Source organism: Scyliorhinus canicula, chromosome 10, assembly GCF_902713615.1.
Source record: "Scyliorhinus canicula chromosome 10, sScyCan1.1, whole genome shotgun sequence".
Lineage (NCBI taxonomy): Eukaryota > Metazoa > Chordata > Chondrichthyes > Carcharhiniformes > Scyliorhinidae > Scyliorhinus > Scyliorhinus canicula.
The window spans coordinates 168,799,408-168,810,391 of NC_052155.1; the positions used below are offsets into that span (position 1 = coordinate 168,799,408).

The 10,984-nt window shown below is 48.8% G+C and overlaps 1 protein-coding gene across 2 annotated transcripts in view; it reads right to left on the bottom strand.

Annotated features, from left to right (window-relative positions):
• Window positions 1-9,678, bottom strand: part of LOC119972756 (coiled-coil domain-containing protein 102A-like) — a 568,320-nt gene extending 558,642 nt beyond the window's left edge. Inside the window, exon 1 of one of the 2 annotated variants that reach the window (XM_038810080.1) lies at window positions 9,541-9,678. The gene's annotated coding sequence lies outside the window, so the exon portion shown is untranslated. Of the gene's footprint in view, window positions 1-8,846; window positions 8,918-9,540 lie in introns of those variants that run through there. The other variant, XM_038810081.1, reaches the window with a different exon arrangement.
• Window positions 9,679-10,984: the final 1,306 nt, after the last annotated feature.

The following is a 10,984-nucleotide window of genomic DNA, read 5'->3' on the forward strand; positions in this document are numbered from 1 at the left end:
TCTTTATGCCAGTTTCAGGAATGATAAGAGGGAAGTAACCATTATTGAAACAAAACCTTGGAGTTCCGGTTAAACCTCGGATCAGATTATCAGCTATCGACCAACCTATTTTTCACGTCAAACATGTCCCATTTTTAAATTCTTAAAATGTATGACTATTAAGGCCATAAGATACAGGAACGGAATTAGGCCATTCGGCCCATTGATTGGTTCCGCCATTCAATCACGGCTGATATGTTCCTCATCCCCATTCTCCTGCCTTCTCCCTGATCCGCTTATTAATCAAGAAATCCCCTTATTAATCAAGAACACCAGATTTGCGCTAGAGCTGCTATTACCTACAGGGCTGCAGACCAAGAGCTGGAAGGTGGAATTAGACAGAATAGCCCTTTCTGAGAACATAAGGACTAGAAGCAGGAATAGGCAATTTAGCCTCTGGAGCCTGCTCCGCTGTCCAATACAATGATGGCTAATCGCATCAAGGCCTCATCTCCACCATCCTGCCCCTTCTCCGTAACTCTTCATCCCATTACTAATTAAAAATCTGTCCAAACCTCCTTAAATTTGACCCAGCATCCACCACACTCTGGCGTCGCGAATTCCACAGATTCACGACCCTTTGGGAGAAGTAGCTTCTCCACATCTCTGATTTAAATTTGCTGCCCCTAATCCTATTAATGACTGCTGGTGATAATAATCTAGCTGCTTCCTTTTTGCTGCAAAAATATACTTTCTTCGGAAAATATCTGAAAGAACATTACAAATACTCCTAGGTGGTCACCACAAATGCGATGATATTCAAGTTTTCCATAGAGATCAACTTGCACTCTAAGGTGCTTCAATACCTTTTTGATATGTGTGATGTTCAGCGTATATAATCTCCCTGCTAATCTAACAGAGGTTAACCCCATTCAAACTGCAATGATTAAGCCTTCACTAAAACAGTAGACAGAGAAATGTTTTACACACATATTAAAGTTTATTATGACAACACCAATTGCTTGCATATGTAATTGTTTTTACTCTGTCAAAAGGGTTAGGTTTATTATACTGGAAATAAAAATCAGCTCACATTGCATTTCATTTTTTTTAAAACTTAAGTCGATATAATATGATTTGCAGGCAAAAAGAATCTCTATATTGCGTGCTGACTTCTATCCGATACACTTCCCATAATCTTGGGTTTCCAAGATGTTATTTCCAAGAGCGACATGGCGGCACAGCGATTAGCACTGCTGCCTCACAGCACCTGGAAGCCTCGTTCAATTCCGGCCTCAGGGGGGATTATTGCACTTTCTCCCGGGTGCTCCGGTTTCCTCCCACAGTCCAAAGGTGTGCAGGTCAGATGGATTGGCCATGCTGAAATTGTCCCTTAGTGTCCGGGGATATTCAGGTTAGGTTACGGAGATAGGGAAGGGGAGTGGACCCAGGTAGGGTGCCCTTTCAGAGGGTCAGCGCAGACTCGATGGGCCGAATGGCTTCCTTCTGCACTGTAGGAATTCAATGGTTCCATGTTATAACTTTACTGCACACTATCACGATGAGGTAAAATTTCCACAGGTAGCCCCTAGTCTCCCACCATAACTTGGTGGAAACGCGCAGAAAATATGTAAGCAGGCATTTTCCCATTTCCCCTGTGCCCCTGTTCTGGTCCTGGTGAATAATCAGGAGCCTCACCCCTCCCACAATGGATTTATAGTCACACTGAATTTGCCAAGTGTCAATAGGTGCCAAGGTCTGAATTGACCTTGAAGCAAAGCAGAGTGAGACAACCTCCTCCAGTGAGACCAATGCCGGGATTCTTCTAGCTTCCTCGTATCAGGTTTTCTCGTGGTGAAAGCAGTTCACCATTGGCCGCCGGCAGAATCTACCATTTCTGCATAAATCCATGGCCATTTGCATTGCCCAACGGCCACGCCGCCTGGTGACCTTTCACGGGAGGTCACCTTCGGCGGGATAGAAAGGTCCCAACAGAGGGAAGGGCCAGAAAATCCTGCCCTAAGTCTGCTTCCTTTCCGGTACGGACAGGTTGGGCCCTGACTCCCACTTAGACTGATTTACACCACAACACAAATACAAAGTGGGATTGTGGGCCTGCATGTAGCCTTAGGTAACATGCGATTTAAGCACGTGGGCTGCACAAAGGTTACAAAGCCAGGTTTGCTTATTTCACTGCCACCAAAGTGGTCATCACCCTCGAGGGAATGTGTCACTCCCAGTAGTAACTTCCACAGAATATTCTCTGTTGATGCCTCAGATCTCGGTCTAATTCAGGGCCTCGGCTCCACAACTGAGTCATTCACCGGGCTTGTTCAGGCTTTGTCCGCTGCCCAGCTCCTGGCTGCAGTCCTGTCCTGTCTCATTCTTGCCCTCATGAGGTGGCCCACACTCGGGGGTTCTGCCAGTCCATTTGACTAGGTTTCTAATCCCCTTCCTGGCTCCTGAGTCACCCTCGGGGGATTCAAGCTGCCCTAAACTCCTGCCACGCTGCCACTCACAAACCCTGAATTAGTCCTTGCTGCTTTCACCCTTGCCTCATGACATTTGGCTCTGCCCCTAATTATTTGACATACAATGCTGCCTGCAGCGGCCGACCAGTCCCCCTTGCTCGGTGCTCTCCCTAACATCACCACCTGGTGCCAGAAGCCCCGCGACACTTTCCCTGTGGATCTTGACCATTCTAATATGGAGAGTGTGGGTTTTCCCCTAGTTCTGTCTGACGAACAAAAACACCCCTACCACAAGCAAGCAGACAGAAAATGCGTCACCAAAATTATAGAACGTGAATAGGCACACATATCATAACAGTAAACTCGTGCAAGGTCTAAAAGGTGTACTTTTTGCAATTAATTAAAACTGATCACTATTTTATTTCCCAAACGTTGCATTGCAAATACAGTAGCAGCAATGGTCGGATGAAATATATTGGGCGAGATTCTCCCAAACCGGGAGAAATCGTGAGGCTGGCGTCAAAAGCGGGCGGGTTTGACGCCAGCCTCCGCCCCCCCCCCCCCCCCCCCCCCCCCCCCCCCGGACCGGGAACCGATTCTGGTCCCCGGTCGGGGCTAGCATGCCGCGGCCGTGAACTCCGGCATCGCGGGCTTAACGAATTTCGTTAAGCCCGCTTGCCAGAGTTTGCGATGGCTGACGCGTCACATGACGTCAGCCGCGCATGCGCGGATTGGAAGACTCCAACCCGCGCATGCGCGGATGACGTCATCGCGCATTTGCGTGAAACTCGGGCATGCGCGGGCCGGGATGCCCTTCAGCCGCCCCGCGAATGGATACAGCGGGGCGGCGGAAGGACAAAGAGTGCGCGGGGTAAGTACCCGCTGCCCGCGATCGGTGCCCACCGATCGCGGGCCCATGGCACCCTTGGCACGGCCGTGGTACTGCCGTGCCAATCGGTGCCATGGTTCCCAAGATCCCAACTTTACGGCCGTTTTTACGAACGGTCAGACCAGGTGTGTTTGACGTTCCTAAAAACGGTCGTAAAGGGCTTGGACTTCGGCCCATCGGCCAGCTGAGAATCGCTGCTCGCCGTAAAAAAACGGCGGGCAGCGATTCGTGTCGGGAGGCGGGCGTTGGGGGGGGGGGGAATAGCGGGAGGGCGTCAGACTAGCGTAGCCGTAAAAATTTACGACCCCCGCTATTCTCCGCACCGTCGTGAGTGCGGAGAATCGCCCCCATTGTGCCAGAAAATTATCTTCTTTTTCTCTAAAGTGCAGTTGTTCAGAAAGTTTCATTTTATATTAATCAATAGCTAGGCGTGCTCCAAAAAAAAATCACTCGTGGCATAACATATTTAAAGTTGTATTTTAGTAGCTCATTTTCAGTATATAACCTATTGAGAGACAAACACCACCACAAATAAACCCACAGCTTCAACTCGCTGAAATCATCAGCTCACCTTAAACCTTCCCTTGAGAACAGCCAACAGTCAGAGAAATCAACACTGAATTAGCTATTATTTATTAGTTCTAACAGGTTTCACTCACACCCCTTAACTGACACCATTTCTTCCAACGAGCTACAAATTCATTTTCCTGGTTGATACTGGCAAGTACATGTCATAATATCCACTCATGTATATAATGAGATGCAGACAGGCAGTGATTGACACACAGGATGACCAATGAACACACGACACAGAACAACCAATCACCAGACAGGACACCACCGCCATAAAGCCCACAGGGCATTAAGACTCCCACTCTTTTCGGGACCCAGACACTGAGACAGTCAGAGTGCACAAGTTAGTGGGCACTATTACCATGCGGTAGCTAGTAAGTCTGGTCGAGCCAGTAAGGGGTCATCAGTAGGATTAGTAGAGTATCAACCCACAGCTGAACATGTACAGCAGTTCATAGTTAAATAAAACAGTGTTGGGATCATCTCCGGTGTTAGACGTTTGTTTCTAGCTTCCCTGCATCCAGTTGCAGTCAACGTCGAACCAACCCGCCTAACACATCAGTACAATTCAAGTGAAAAAATTTGCATTTCCTTATATAACATTGACATGTTGCCTCATGGGCTGAAACATTGTCAGCTTACGTTAGAATGGAATAGTTACATGTGGAGTGTATGGGATGGGCAGCATGTACATTGCTTTCCCAGCCTCCCCATGTGACCTCTATGAAAATAGTAGGCCTGCGGGTCATGACTGTACCTCCACTATCGTACACCATTCGTGGCTTCACGTGGGTTTACATATTGGTCATTTGGCGGCCTACCACTTGACATTCGATAGTGCAAACACTAATGTCACCGGCTTTCACACTGTCATTGTTTTTTTTTTTAGCCTCTGCAATACAGCCACCAGGTGCTTGCAGATTATCCGGATCTCTGGGGCAGGATCCTCCATTTCTGAGACTAAGGGTTGACGCCAACTCAGAATCCGTAGACTTTTACGGCAGACAGACCGGCGACGCAACTAGACCGGTTCTGCTACCATTGAGGGGCTAGCACCGGTGCTGCGTGGAACCCAATCAATTCCAATGTAAAACAGTGCAGTATTCGCCAGGTCCGTGATTGACACTCGGGAGGCTGACAAGCTCCAGCGTATATACCATTACACTCCCTACACACACTCACCCCAGCCAACAAGATGGCACTGGTTGCACTGAAGCGTGCCCATAGGGCTGATGGGTCAGCTGGGGCCAAATGGCGCCATGGGGAGGTGCCCTGGGAAGACATCGATACGACCCGTGCCACCAAGTTCAAAGTGGGCTGTTAGCGGTGTGCGCAGCTGCATGGCTGCCTTGCCGGCTGCGGCAATGGTGTTCCGTGCCCATCGATCCCGACCCCACAGCCCACCTCCTGGCCATTCCCCAATACTCCCCCCCCCCCCCCCCCCACCGCCTCGGCCATGGCAGAAGCCCTTCAGCCAGCGCCACAACTGTCAGCAAACTATGGTGACGTTGGGCACTTTCCGTACCTCCTCTCACCCTCAACAGTTGCCACGTCGGTTTCACGATTTTGAAAAGTACAAGTGAACCACGCCGTCGGGAACTCAGCCCATCGGAAGTGGTGAATGGCGGAGGCCCCGGAGAATACCGGGTCGGGCTCGTTAATGATATGCAAACGATGCCTACTGTACGTGTGTCCCGAAATGCATTGACGCCGCTGTCGAGGTGCTGGAGCATTGCGATTTGCCGTCAAATTAGTGCCCGCCGCGATTTCGGCATCAGAACCGATTCTCCGTCCAATCGCCTTTCTCGATTTGGACGTCGGCTCATGGAGAATCCCGCTTGTGAAATTTCTCTCACTTAGCATGAAAGGGGGAAATTGCAGTTTTAAAATGGTACCTATCTTAATGTTATTGGGTAGGCATGAGGAAGTCATTTATGTTGCTCGGTTTTAAACATTTCAGCAAACCATTTATCGGATAATTACCTGGGCTTCACTTTACTGATTTACGATCAGCCAGTATACGCTCAGTCAGAATTAGATGATTATAAAGATGTTTTAAAGGACAGTTCCATATGTTTTTAACTTGTCCAGATCTTTTGGATCAGACATGTTATTCTCAATTCCCACTGATGACAGCAGTGATTTGTATACAATAAAAGGACAATGAATAGTGCATTGCTGTGAGAACCTGTAGTCCTGTCAGCAACTCAATTTGAGAATTCCACAATCTGTAGCGCTGCCTTTACATCACAAAAAAGCACCAGAAGTGAAATAAATATTAACCAGCCCTGGAAAGCTGATGAACTAACCGGATAGTTTGGCTTCTCACAGATCTGCAGATCTACCAGATCATAAAACATACATTTCCACTGCAACTCAAACGCAGTCAGAGATTTGCATTTATTTAGTGCCACGTGACATCTTTCAGAATATCTCCGGATGCTTTATAAACCATGGGCGCAATTCTCCCAACGGGAGACTAAGGGCGGAATTCTCCGCTTCCCACGCCGGGTGGGAGAATCGCCCCCCTGGCACCCCCCCCGTGATTCTCCCACCGCCCCGCTCAGAAGAATCGCCGCTCGCCGTTTTTCACGGCGACCTGGTCGCTGCCGTCGTGAACATGGCCGCCAAAGTGCCGTTTGAAGCTTGTGGGGGGGCGTAGAGGGGAGTGAGCACCACGGCCGTGCTCGGGAGGGGACTGGCCCGCGATCGGTACCCACCGATCGTCGGGCCGGCGTCTCCAAGCGATGCACTCTTCCCCTCCGCCGCCCCGCAAGATCAAGCCACCACGTCTTGCATGGCAGCGGAGGGGAAGATGGCAACCGTGCATGCGCGGGTTGGAGCCGTCAGTCGTTGTGATGTCAGCTGCGCATGCATGGGTCGGAGCCGGCCACTCTGCGCATGTGCGGCTGACATCACATAGGCGCCGCCGTCGCGTCATTCTCGGCAGGGCTCCTTGACGCAATCGTCAAGGCCCGGCGGCCGAGATTTACGAAGTGCCGCTCCTAGCCCCCCAGGTGGGGGTGAATTAGATGCGAGGAGCGGCCTCCGAGGCCATCGTGAAACTCGGCCGAGTTCACGACGGCCTACCCGATTTTTCGCGGGAGCGGAGAATTCCGCCCTAAGTGCTGACGCCGGAGTGAAAGCTGGAGTGTTTCACTCCACGTCGGAGGCCACTCCTCACCCCCTATTCGCCCACCCCCAGGGGGCTAGGAGCGGCGCCGCGTCATTTACGCACACCAGGCCTTAGCGCCGGCGCTGCGTAAATGACGTTACCTGTGCATGCACGGTTGCCGTCCTCCCCGCGGGCGCCCCGCACGACATGGAGGATTGATCGTGCAGGGCGGCGGAGGAAAAAAGGCATCTTTTAGAGACGCCGGCCCGCTGATCGGGGGTACCGATCGCGGGCCAGACCCCTACTGAGCGCCTCTCCGGTGTTTGATCCTACCTCCCCCCCCCCAACCACAGGCCGCCTCCACAGCGTTCGCACGCTGTTCACGCCGGCAGCGACCAGGTGTGGTTGGCGCCGGCGTGAACCCGTCGGTTTGGGCAGGCCGCTCGGCCCATCCGGGCCGGAGAATCACCGCTCACCCATTGCAACCGGCGATTCTCCGAGTGGCCTGTTGTAAAACGCGGCGTGCCGTTTTGGGGGGGGGGGTGGGAGAATCGCGTGCGGGTGCCGGGACGGTGTGGCGGGACTCGCCCGGCCCCTCCGCGATTCTCCCACCCGCCGTGGGGGGGCGGAGAATTGTGCCCCATAAGTTAATTCAAAATCATTGATTGTTTAAATGCAGCTGTCATTCCATTATCGAAACTCCAGCCCGCCGGCCTATGTATCTACAGTCGTGTTCATGTTCAAGCTATCTAATCCTATTTGCCAATTAGAAATGCGGACATTTCAGTTGAGAAGGGGAAAGCAGTTTTGTATCAAAAAGCTGACTTGCTGTCCCTTTTCAGGGCAACCGCACACAACCTAAACATTACTGGCCTCCCACTCTGAAGCAGCAATGAGCTGAGTAATCTATTTGGCTCATGTTGATCTGAGGCTGGATTGTTGGTCCGGGCATCGGAGCGACTCCCTGACCTTCCTCAATAATAATAATAATCTTTATTATTGTCACAAGTAGGCTTACATTAACCCTGCAATGAAGTTACTGTGAAAATCCCACACTTCGGGTACACGGAGGGAGAATTCAGAATGTCCAATTCACCTAACGCGTCTTTCGGGACTTGTGAGAGGAAACCGGAGCACCCGGAGGGAACCCACAGAGACAAGGGGAGAACGTGCAGGCTCCGCACAGACAGTGACGCAAGCCGGGAATCGAACCTGGGACGCTGACGCTGTGAAGCAACAGTGCTAAACACTGTGCTACCGTGTCGCAGGATTTTTGAAGTCCAGACAAACCAGAACATGTAGTCACTAGCAGTGCAAGGTAATTACAGTACTCCACTCAACTATAAGCACAGATGTATACTCAAGGATTCAGTTCGGAACATTTCGATTCTATGGTGAGAATCCTGCCAACTAAGCCACGCTGAGCACATACAGATGACAAAGATAGACTTGTAGCTGAAGCTCTGCAGTTCCTTCACATTCACAAAATGGTTAATATCCAATATAGTTCCAAAACTGATATTGCCTTGTGCACACGCACCTCGGTTTTAATTTTAAAAAATCTGTGCACTCAAATATACATATGATTGCTTAAGTCACGACAGACCACTTTCTTCTGAGACTAGCCCAGTTAAACAAATCAATGCTATTTCACAAACTGATCATCCTACTGCAGAATCATACACAGTCCATTCCAAAACTTACTGCATTGTATCCCTATTTCTTGACCAGCGGTGTAAAATCCACCCAAAACATATGGTTAACTAGATCAGCGAGGCAACTTTCAATTTGACTCGAAACAAATAGTTAAACAGCTTACGTGGGCCAATTTCCTGGTCTTTTTATTTCCTGAAGAGCTTCTGTTTCTCCTCACCCACAGCTTGACTTTAGCAATACATTCCATCGCTACAGCTGCAAGTCAGCCAACGAGGCAGGAATACTGCGTCCTTCCTGTTACTGACTGAAAACAATGATGTACAATTGTGGACACACAAAAAAAAAACTATACAATAAGCCGCTTTTGTGAATGCAGTTTGCTCCAAATCATTTTGTCTGTTTCGCTTTTAAACTAAGTTGTAAGCACATTTTGCTGCCAAAAGTAAGGGTATCGCCCAGACTCATTGACAACAAAATGTTGTTACCCAGTCTCATTCAGTAAACAGGCAAATGGCAAATGTAAACCTTCCTGAAGCTCTTTTCTGAACCACTTTCTTCCCCCAAAGTCTTAACGCAAACATCCTGACGTCGTCTTGCACTCAATCAATCTTTAGTCTACAGTGACTTTGAACTGTTAACAACAGTGAATAATCTTTCCCAGTTATGTTTCAAATTATCATCACCGGTCAAGGCACGGGAGAGGGAGTTGAATCTGTACCAGCAATCCGTCTGCATGGGGAATTAAGCTTGATACAATTCATCATTGCTACGGACCCAAGCAAGCAGACTGCACTAAAGTAGTGATAACGTGCAATTACAAACAATAAATTGCATCTTGTATTCCAATATCAGCTTACCTCTGCCAAATACTGCATTGGTCACCGGTTAAGGATGAGCCAGCTGCACAGATACTTCTGCACGGCCTTACTCTGTTAAGACTTTCACAGACTAACATCTGGCTGAAAAGTAGGGACAGCCACTTCACTAAGTCAGCAGGAAAAGAGTCAGATGGCACATAAAACATCAGGGCACAGGAAGCACTAATTATTTCCATGCACTCTTCCTATTATTCACAGTGTCACAGATGTATTTAATTAGATGACACCATTTTAAAATTGAAGCATTTAGTGGATCAAAGATTTACCATTTTGCAGAACCTATTTGACCTGGGCGGTGGAATGGTCACCAGAGCAGACAGCAACCTAACTTTTACCCATTCCTTTCTATTTAGTGTTGAGAATGTGTGTTTCACAGCAATAGCTTCCAACCAGCGTGCATCTTTCACTAGTCCTTCTTTAATATCTGTATATCTCATTTACATTTTAAAATGCATAGACTGTATATGCTGCAATTGATAATGTTGTTCCAGTACTGCAAAAACATCTCTGTAATATTCAAATGGAACCATTGCTCAGCGAGTCCTGATTGATCGATAAGCTTGCTCCACAAAATTACAAGTTGTCGTTTTAAAAATTTATCTTCATAATGCTGCTTTAAAATTTTTTTTATCAGATTGCTGGATGGGGTGGCACGATGGCGCAGTGGTTAGCACCAATGCCTCACGGCGCCAAGGACCCGGGTTTGATCCGGCCCCGGGTCACTGTCCGTGTGGAGTTTGCACATTCTCCCCGTGTCTGCATGGGCCTCACCTCTACAAACCAAAGATTGGGGAAAAAAAACAATTGGGTACTCTAAATTTATTTTTAAAAATCAGCTTGCTGGATAAAGCGAATAATTAACAAGCTCTTTCATTCAGTTAGAGATTGAAAACTGGGCCTGGGTTTTACAAGGCTTTCAAGACCTTGATTTCAGGGCAGGTCCCAAGCAGGCACTTGCCAGCAGGGGGACCCGCTCAGAAGTTTTACCAAAGGATGTCACTTTAAGAACCGATGTTCGCAATTTTACACCCTTCTCCTTTGTAGGAGGAGCTGTTGATGATCTTGGGGATAGAAGGGGGAGTTACCTCTGCTATTTATGAAAAGAATTATGGAAGCAGGATATGAATCCCCGGGTAGGGTTAAGGCCAAATGGGATGAGGAATTAGGGGAGATGTTGGAAGAAGGGCTTTGGTGCAAAATGTTTGGAGGATAAATGCATCAACCTCGTGCACAATGTTGGCACTAATACAATTGAAGGTAGTTTCACAAAACACATTTGACGAAGTCAAGAGTGAGTTGCATGTTTGAAGGGGTTGAGGACATTTGTGACAGATGCGGGAGTGGGCCGGCCAATCATGCACACATGTTTTGGTCATGCCTGTCACTGAGGAAATTCTGGGACGCCTTCTTTAGCACCACGTCG